The sequence below is a fragment of the Mirounga leonina genome, unplaced genomic scaffold (assembly GCF_011800145.1).
Source record: "Mirounga leonina isolate KUSES-001 unplaced genomic scaffold, KU_Mleo_1.0 Mir_357, whole genome shotgun sequence".
Lineage (NCBI taxonomy): Eukaryota > Metazoa > Chordata > Mammalia > Carnivora > Phocidae > Mirounga > Mirounga leonina.
The window spans coordinates 2,428,524-2,439,309 of NW_023270702.1; positions in this window are offsets into that span (position 1 = coordinate 2,428,524).

The window sequence follows — 10,786 nt, forward strand, 5'->3', positions numbered from 1 at the left end:
ATAAATGTCTAATTTAGGAGTCATCTTTGAGAACAAAACATGAAACTCCTAGAAGAGAAATAAAAGTTCAATTCTCCAGAGGCCCCTGGGTAGCTCAGTCAGTTAAGCCTCTGACTCTTGATTTGGGCTCAGGTCAGGATCCCAGGGTCCTGAGATTGAGCCCCTCCCTCTTTGTCCTTGCACTGGGCTCCCTGCTCAATGGGGAGTCTGCTTATCCCTCTCCCTCTGCCCCCCCACTCCCTCTCCCCCCCATTCATGCTCTCTCTCTCTTTCAGATAAATAAATAAATAAATCTTTTAAGGAAAAAAATGATTCTCTCTCTTCTTCGGCCCCTCCCTTCTTCTCTAAAAAAAATAACAATTCTCCAATGGAAAGGACATTTAAAGTCAAGCCTTACTTTTTCTAATAGCTTCAGATTTTCTTTTAAACTTTCTCATGCATTCATTTCCCTGTGGAAGGACTAACAAGCAAATCGAAGAGACAGCCCTTTCCCTTCTTCCCCTTCCCTTCTCTTCTCCTTCCTCCAGTCTTAAAGCCATGAGGTGGAGCATAGCATGATAAATAGTATCTGTGTGGAGGGCAGTCACAGTGACCCAAAGAGGGGTGCGTTTGGAACCTGAACGAGAGAAGAAGGGTATCCAAGGAGGAGGGAAATTTAGTGTGGGCACTCATAGCCCACGCAGGGTGGCAAAGGTGTCCAGATGGTAAGGGGAACATGGAAAATCAGAAGATGCATTTATTTCTGGACAACAGGAGTGTGAGCACTCAGCCCAGCACAGAATGTCAGCACCCAGGTATGATGAGGGGAGCATCCTTCCCAGTATAGTTTGTCAGAGCCCAGGCTGGAGGGAGAGTGTGTCCACAGTGGCTTGGTGTAGGGTTTCAGAGCCAGAGCGAAGATAGGAGGACATCTATGGGTCGAGGGAGAGAGAGGCAGCTGAGTGTGGAGAGTCAGAGCCTGAATGGGTGAGAGAGGTGTCTGTGCTTGATGATGACCTGCATAGGAAGTCAGAGATGGAGAAGGGTGAGGAGAGAGACCCTGCTGAGCAATAGCATGAGGTACCAGACTCTGTGCAGTGAGCAGAGAGCTGCCCGATACCCAGTGTGTGACGGTGGGATTTATAAAAAGAAATATGTATTTGGTCTTCATCCCAGTTTCTGGCACACAGCTCCTAAAACCCTTGGATTTCCCAAGTTATGAGAACGACAAACGTGTCTGAGGTGACTTTTGGACCGCACCTGAAGTTGGGGGCTGCTTGCCAGGAGAATCAACCATATGATTATAAGGCTGTAACTTTCAGTCCCACTCACCTGACTTCTGCAGAGGGGAGATGGCCTGGAGGTTGACTCAATCGCCAATGGCCAATGATTTAATCAATCATACCTATGTCATGAAGCTCCCATAAAAACCCAAAAGGACTAAGTTTGGAGAGCTTCCAGGTTGGTGAACACATGGAGATTCATGAAGAGTGGTGCCCCTGGAGAAGGGTAGAAGCCCCAAGCCCCTTTTCCACACCTTGTCCTGTGCATCTCTTCCATCAGGCTGTCCCTGAGTTATATCCTTCTATAACAAACTGGGGATCTAGTAAGTAAAGTATTTCTCTGAGTTCTGTGAGTCATTGGAAACTCCAATCTATAGTCAGTCAGTTAGAGCACAGGTCTAACTGTGTCTAGAGCCTGGACTTTGTAACTGCTGGGGGTAAGGGGCAGTCTTGTAGGACAGAGCCCTTAAACTATGGGTTCTGATGCTATCTCCCGGTAGGTAATACCAGAACTGAGTTGAATTGTGGGACCCTCAGCTGGTGTCTGAAAATTGCTCAGATGTGTGTAGAAAACCCCTCATATTGAATTTGGGGTGTAGAATCATAGAGTGTCACAACCCAAGCAAGAGAGGGAGGGAATGAAGGGGAAGCAAATGGCAGCAGAAGTAAAAAATTAATTATACATAAAGGGATTCATTAAACACATGACTATATTAAAGATAATAATCGCAACCAGTTTTCTCACTGTCAAGGAAGGAATTTGCAAACTTGGAGAGGGAGAAAACTTAGAATGAATCCATGCTGTTGGGTTAGAATTGGAGCTATCATTGCAAATTCATGGTTTTCACTACATAAACAGATTTAAAAAAAATAGATATAGTTGTAAAAAATATCCTAGCTCTGGCCACTGGCAGGTCCTAGAAACAGTGATGCCCCAACAACAATCAATGAGCATACCTATGGCCCTCAGCTTGGCTTCTAAAAACTATTCTCAGGGGGTGGCTGGCTTGTTGGCTCAGTTGGAAAGAGCATGGGACTCCTGATCTCGGGGTCGGGAGTTTGAGACCCATGTTGGGGGTAGAGATTATTTAAGTAAAAATAAAACTTTAAAAAAATTAAAAACAAAATAGAAACTATTCTCCACTAATAGGAGGGCTCCTTAGAGAAAAGTTTGATTCCAGGACAAGGCAGACAAAGCACAAGCTAACCCTCAAATCTCTCATTGTGCCTGAAAACAAGGGAGTGGTCAAAGAATGTAGAAAATACATATTAAAGTATTCCAAAATAGTGGAGCATTAGATCAGCATCTTACACTCAAATGATTCAGTGAGAAAAGGTCTTTGCTTACATCTTTTCTGTAAGTTTGTAATTGCTTCAAAATTTAAAAAATAAAACATTGAGTATTGAAGATAAGAAGAAAGTTCCCACAACAAATTACATAGAAATCAAATCTGAAAGTTTTGCTAAAATTCCAACCTTATAGTATTCAGTGAAATTGATTTACTCATTTCTTACATATTTTTAACATCTGTATCACAGTCCGTGCTGTCTGGGAATACAAGAATGAAAGGATGCATTTTATCTTACCTTTAAGAAGCTTGTAGTTCAGTTTAGACAGTAGTAAGATGATTGCTATAGTGGAGATTATAAAGGTTGCAGTAGAGAAAGTTAAAGGCACCTATATTTGCAGAAGATGCTGAGCAAATAATTGACAGAGCAGGTAACCCTTGAGCTTGAAGGATAAGTAAAGTTTGAGAGAAAAACAAGGAGTAGAAGCACATTGCAAGATGAAGAAATGCTGAGAGACCTGAAAATAAAAAATAAAAAGAAAATTAAAAAACGCTGAGAGACCTGAAAGAGCAAGGAGAACCACAAGGAGGACTTTGGAACTGGAGAGTCTGGAGCATAAAGCAGCATCTAACAGAACCCAAAAAACTCTCCAAGTTCCACTGGGTCAAAGATGTCTTCATCTGCTGATGCTCCAAAGATTCTTTGTGGTCATCTGTGGTAAAAAATCTCCTCAGTGAATTTAAGCCTCCTTTTTCCTGTATTATAAGCACCAAGTAATATCCATTCCTCATTACTACAAACATGCCACACATAAAATTCTCAAGTAAGGGCAAGGTAATGACTCTGTCCATATCATATGTGTCTATATATCTCTCCAGCCATCAATGCTACAGATGATGTAGGTAGGAATCAGATTTCTGCAAGTCCTCTGTGAATTATTCGTAATCTATAAAATGGAGGTTAAAATAATATCTGCGCAATCTATGTCACTGAATAACTGGGAAAATCAGATGTGATAAGGTGTGTGAAAACTCTTTATAAACTATAAAACAGAATGTCAGTATTATTATAAGCCAACATGGTAGGCTAATGTGACCTTTGTAATCAGCCCCGTGAGGTGCCATTGAGAAATGGACAAGAACAACCAAGAATACCCTGGAACAAAAGACTGCTTTATAGCTAACAAAATTCTTGAGGTGTTTTTTTTTTCTCTCCAGGAAATTAAAGCACTAATCAAAAATAGAAAGAACCATGGACACCAGCAAGTCTAATCTGGTGGTTTTTTGAGTAAGGAAAAGAAAGGTCAAGAGAGTCAAATGAAATAGTAAAGTAACACATTTAGACAGTTAGACTGGAGCGCCTGGGTGGCTCACTCGGTCCTGGGATCAAGTCCACATCAGGCTCCCTGCTCAGTGGGGAGCTTGCTTCTCTCTCTGCCTGCCACTTCCCCTGCTATGCTTTCTCTCTCTCTCTCTGACAAATAAATAAAATCTTAAAAAATAAAAAACCACCAATGTTTTAAAAATAATATTTGTGTGACTTTGAGTTAATTAAACAAAATTATATTAGCCTTTGTTTTACTTAGCTCTTCTTCCTTCTTTTTCTTAAGTTCTTTTCTAATGGACCAATAGCCCAAAGCCTTTTGCTCCCATTCAGCTCAGCTCACCCAGCAGGACCTCATCGTGGCTTTTGTGTTTCGTAATTCTATACAATTTTTATCATATTCTTAAAATTCTGGGAAAATGTATATGTACTAACATGGAAAGGTGTTGAAAAAAATAATGAAAACAGCAAGAACAGAATATGTTGTAAAACAATATAAACAGCAGTGTGTGTGTGTGTGTGTGTGTTTGCACTTAAGTTAACAAAAGTCTGGGGGAATATGCACCAAGCTGTTTACAATGTTTTCCACCTAAGGAACAGGTTTGGTGAGCAGGGGATTCAAAGGGAAGAATAGTATCTTTCTCTAGAAAGAAGAATAAAGAAAACATACCTTTTTCTTCATATACTTTTATGGTGTTTGAATTTTTTAAAAGGTATATCTTTTATAATTAAAGGAGCAAAAAATTATCAAACTATAGATAGTGGCAGAAGTCTGGGTGGCCTCTAAAATGGGGAGTTAGAATCCGTCAATGCGTCTCCAGGTGCCCAGTGGGGACCATCTTGAGCAGCAGATGCCAAGATCCCATGCTGTGTGGCTGGCATGCTTCTTTTTAGCACAGAAAGCTTGCAAAAAGAGCATAGATTTATAAAAAAGAGCCCCAAAAGGCACCCAACCCCTTACTCTATGAATCCAGAATAGCCCCAGGTCTTTGATGGGGAATGGAGTAAGCTCAACAGCAGGCATGAATAAGTCTCCACAGGAGAGGTTCTACCCCTATCTCAACCCTCCCAAAATTTGAGGCTCAGAATCCCAAAGCTTGACTGAAATTGAGCTGCTGGGAGATATAATCATGTAAGAACAATAAAGAATTTTGTTTTCAAGATAAAAACTTAGTACAAAGCTTAGCCGTAGGCAAAATTATAGAATGAAACTATAACAAGGAGCTCTTTTCTCCTCTGGGTTCTCAACCCCTTAATACCTGGGACCCACACCCTCTGCTTTGCCTTCCCTTCCTCCACAAGTTCTAATCCCAGGATCTCCTGTTCCCTTTAAAATATAAAAAATTACAAATCAAAAAATGATAATTGACTATTTGCTTTGTGTGTGTGTGCGTGCCAATGGTATCACTGGCTTTTCTAGTTCACAAAACATTTTCAACTTAAGAATTTAAATGAGAGGGGCGCCTGGGTGGCTCAGTCCTTGAGCATCTGCCTTCCGCTCAGGTCATGATCCCAGGGTCCTGGGATGGAGCCCTGCATTGGGCTCCCTGCTCCACGGGAAGCCTGCCTCTCCCTCTCCCTCTCCCCCTGCTTGTGTTCCCTCTCTCGCTGTGTCTCTCTCTGTCAAATGGAGAAATAAAATCTTTTAAAAAAAGAATTTAAGTGAGACTACTGGAAGTAAGAAAACAAAATACTAAGTGTCGTCTCCTCAGTGTCTGGGCTAGTAGAATCCTCTTGACGAGTTTCACTTCTAGTCTTTTCCAAAAACTCATTCACACATTTTTGCTGAACAGAAGTGCTTTCACTGTTACTGCACGTTCATCTAGGACTCCTGATAAGGCGGTAAAACCCTGTTTGAGAGAGTTCCGTGATTTCCAAGCAACGTGCACGGAGACTACTCCCACCCCAGGTCTCCTGGCAGCAAGGTATTGAGGAAGAAAAAGTGAAATAAGAATCAGAAGACTTGAGTTCTCCTTCTAACTGAAACATGTGAACAGTTTTGTCATCTCTGTAGTTGGCATTCCTTAGTTCTTCCAGGTATCCCAGGGGTCGTTACAAGAGTTCCTTGAGAGAATACAAATTAAAGCATTTCATAAACCACAAAGCCAAGGAAAACTAAAAAATTCCAAACGAGCCAAACCAGATTGAGATGTCATTTTCAGCACAATTTACAGCATTGTGACACAATTTGTCTCTCTGAGGCACACAACAACCTCAAACAAGCCAGGTAGCTCACCTTCTCCAGAGAGAAAAGTACTTCTCTGTAGGACCAGAGCATGGTCCAGAGAGCTCACTCTAGAATATCCAGTTTGCTTTTTTTTTTTATATAACTTGGATGGAGTTTGTCACTTTATCAAAGAAACTTTAATGTTTTCTAGTTCTATTTCTTGTTTTGATGCCTTTGTTTGGTACGCTTCAGAAGGAGGAACATTATTCTTGGCACACACAAATGAAAAACCAAGCTTTGATACCTGTGGCTTTACACTTAAATATGATCCATTCTTAGGTGAAAGTCTTAATGTAGATAAATGTACTCGGAATAAAGTATGATTTACACAAAAATAGAATAAAAGCAGGATAGATATTACAGGGAAAGATAACAGTTACAATACACAGAAAACGTCCTGTCCAAAAATAACATATCCTAATGGCTGAAGGACTGTAAAGGAGTTTTCAACTTGTATTTGCGATGGAAGAAATATTCTCCAGACATAAAATCTGGTGCCACTGAGAGACTTATGGGTTTACTAATGTTCAAGGTTTTTTTATGTTGCAGGCACAGTCTCTAGACTGCCTTGTCTGGAGGAAGGCACGGACAGACAACCGATGGACGACTGATGGCCCTTGGGTGTCTTCTAGGATCTCCGCAGCTTATTTCTTAATTCAAGCTATCCAAACCATGTTTGCTCTTTTTCGTAACAGAAAAATATATTTTCCATTGAAGTTTGGTAGCTCAATTAGATATGAGAAAAACTCACGTTGAAAGAAGCCTAAATATTTACTCACACAAAAGCACCATGAGTCCTTAAGCTTATTACAAGCAGGAATAAGTAGGTACTTTATTCCAAAGTCCTATAACTACTGCCTAGGTTTTTCTCTTAAAGAAGAAGAAAGAATTGCTATCATGGTGTTCATTCCAGGAAAACAGAGAGTTTAGATGGATTTCTTCTCCATCGTTGATTATCTTCACTTGTGAATTTGAGGGGAGGAGAAAAGAAGGACAGTAGAGGGAGATATTCTATAATGATATAAGTTTGATAAAATGAGTTGCATATACTGAATTAAGTTCTTATTTCCTCTGACACTTCCCAATTAGTTTTATTATTAAAAATGGAATCTAATCCCCAAACAGTGATTTCTAAACTCTTTTATATTTTAAAGATAACCTGAGGGTTTATTATGTATTTGAGCTCTCACCCTGCTACTATTGCTCTTTAATTGCAGTTTTCATTATTTTAAATGTCATGGGAAATTGTTGCTGAGATCGCCTTAATTTTTTTAAATGAGCTTGAATTCATTTTCGTAAAAAAATAAGTTGATAAATGTGCACAGAGAAAAGACTTGCATGCATAAATTTATCAACCCTGATCATCTCTAGATGGTAGGAATGTGAAGTTCTTTCTTCATGATTTTTTATATTTTCCTAATCTTCTGAAAAAACTATTTCACAATTAAACGTTTAATATTAATTTTAAGACAGTAACAACAAAATGAAAAGTTAGAGAGTTAAGTAGAATGAGGATATGCACAGCTTTTTATTGAAAAGCCGATGTTGGGTGCCTCAGTGGCTCAGTCAGTTAAGCGACAGCCTTCGGCTCAGGTCATGATACTAGGGTCCTGGGATTGAGTCCCACATCAGGCTCCCTGCTCAGCAGGAAGCCTGCTTCTCCCTCTCCCACTCCCCTTGCTTCTGTTCTCTCTCTCACCATCTCTCTCTCGCTGACAAATGAATAAAATCTTTATTTAAAAAAAAACAGAAAAGCCAATGTTAATGTGGGGTGAAGTTTTCCCATTGTGGATTTCATGTCTGTGGGATTTCCCTTAATTTGAGGAAAGAACTCTTCTTTCTCCTTATTTATAGGGCTAATAATAGACTCATATTAAGAATAAAAACTGAGTTAGCAAACTCAATATGTAGCAGGGGAAAATCCCCAAAGGCCAGAATTTTTATGCTTCATAAGACTTTCCAACTGTAATCATTCCCTCCTACATGTAAAGGAAAAAGGTAGACTAAAAGCATAAATTCTAAATGACTAAGATATAATAAATGGCCCAAAAAATTCTAAGCAGTTACCATTTTGCAAGTTTTTATCTAAAATATTACATAGGAATACATAAGGCACTTGTGATGAGCACTGGGTGTTATATGGAAGTGATGAATCACTAAATTCTTAAAAAATAATAATAAAATAAAATATTACATAGGAAAAATAATTACTTTAGAGAGTTTTAATCTAAAATATCAAATATCTAAAAACTAAATAAAACTAATAAATCTAACTAAAATCTAAATTAAACTAACAACTTAAAATAATCTAAAGCATTTCATCCAAAATATCTAAAATTCTGTTCTTTATTAAGAAGGGGTCGTGGGCTAGTGTCTGGGCTAGTAGAATCCTCTACTTGGAGAAGTTACTTTGAATAAATCAAAGTCCAAGTTGTTTCTTCCTATTTATTCCACTGAAGGTTAATATAAAAAGGATTTTACCAATATTATGTTCAAGTCTTTAATCTTAATAATGCAAAATTATTTCTATTAGGTCTCTGCCTACCTTATTCTTCATCATTGTGTGATTCTAGGCTTCGAATTTTCAAAGAAGACTCAGAAAAATCTTGGAACAAACTTGGAGCCAAAATAAAGGTGTCATCTAGAGAGCTCAGACAGGAAGTGAAGCTGATAAAACTCAGTGTCTTTTCTGCTCTTTTATATCAAAAGAGATTTGTAATGCTCCATTTGGCCAACTCTGGAGAACAAGACTAGCAAAATGGCTGGGATTAGAAAAGGAAGAGGTATGCCAGAGCTTCCCCATCTGCATACACTGCCCCTGGGATCTGTAGATACAGAACCAAAGAATGGGGTTGGGTACCATCACAGACCAGATCATATCAAAAACCATTTCTAAAGCAGGTTCAGAGATGCCTGGGATTTAAGATAATTAGAGAACATTTGTATCACTGTCATGTTTTACTCAGCTATCTCCCCACTGACACTATAGAACTCAACACTGATGGCCGCAGATCCAGCGCCATCGCTAAAAATCGTATCTGTAATCTGCTCTCTCGAATCCAAAATTACTATGAAGACATAATCTCTCTGAGGCAAGCTGGTCTGGGGGGCCCGTCTGATGGAAGCCTACAATGAAATAACAGCATTTTCACTGCATCATCCCCATTCATGTGTAGTTGGCCAAATGCCATCTTTTCCTTATGGATGTTATTCTGGTCATATAATCTGTGCTTGAACAACTACCTGGCATTTCAATTCCAGTGTGTCAGTATTTGGGAAGTTAATTCATTGCCTTCACCAGAACTCTTCACATATAGTTTACATTCTTAACTATTTTAGGAGTCCATTTAAATCAAAGATAGGGGGCGCCTGAGTGGCTCAGTTCTTAAGTGTCTACCCTCGACTCAGGTCTTTGGTCCCAGGGTCCTGGGACAGAGCTCCGCATCAGGCTCCGTGCTCAGCAGGGAACCTGCTTCTTCCTCTGTCCCTCCCCCTGCTTGTGATATCTCTCTCTCTCTCCTCTTTCTCTTTCTCTCTCTCTCTCAGATGAATAAATAAAATCTTAAAAAAAATAAAAATAAAAATAAATCAAAGATAGGCCAGATACAGAAAGGTAAACTGGTTTTTTAAGTGTTGACTCATTTAAAACAAAGACCAGCATTAACATCATATGCAGTATATATTTCAAATTTGTAGTCTTCTTTTGATATAAATATTGATAAGGGTGGTAAAGAGCACTACCTGCTAACTAACTGATCTGCATTTGAGAAACAAAAACAAAAAGAGACAATGTCTCGTCACTAGGCTTCTTGCCAAGAAGTCGGGTCAAAGTACATAGAGGCTGCAGTGTTTGATCAGTTGGTGAAGTGGGTTACAACGAACCCAAGTGTGCTCATTCATGGTATTTTTCTCCCTGCAAGTCTTTTATAACTGTTAGAATGGGTTCCCTTTTGTTTCATTTTGGTTTTTTGGTTTTATTTTTCTTTTTTTTTGGTGTTTTGTTTTGTTTCATTTCTTTTCTTGGCCTAGATTCTTCTGACAGCTAATTATTATCTAAAATATATGACAAAAATAATAATAATATGGAGTTCCTTAAACATTTTAAAAGACAAAAGAAGGACTTTTTGCTTTGGTTGGTTTGGGACCACTTGATCCTGTCACTTATAGCACATGGTTGATTATTGATAAACACCAGTTTTCATAAAGTAGTTTTCTTTGGTAAATATTCACTAATTGATCTTTAGTCTATATCCTAAATACTTCTTTTAAAAAATGTTAAACCCCGTTCTTCTCAGCTTTCCACTGATTACATTACAACCTTCACAGAACCTATTGATAAGACAACGTGCTATTAGTAAACCTCTAGACTACTATGTGAACATATTTAACACTTAGCCCAAACCTTTGTGGTATATAGAAAAAGAGGATCTTTAGCCAGGAGATGCCTTTTTCAAATATTGTGAGAATTAGAGTAGGCCATATATGTAGAGGATCTAGCATAAAGGCATAGGGATGTGTGTATGTGCCTCAAGCACTGTGCTATACTTCCTTATGTGCCCCAGTTCCCTAAAATAATACTAATTGTGATTATGACATTGATCTGAATTCCAAATCAGAAATATCTGTTTTCACTGAGAAAATATAAACCCTCAGAAGAGAACATTATTTTCCTACAGCAACTCTG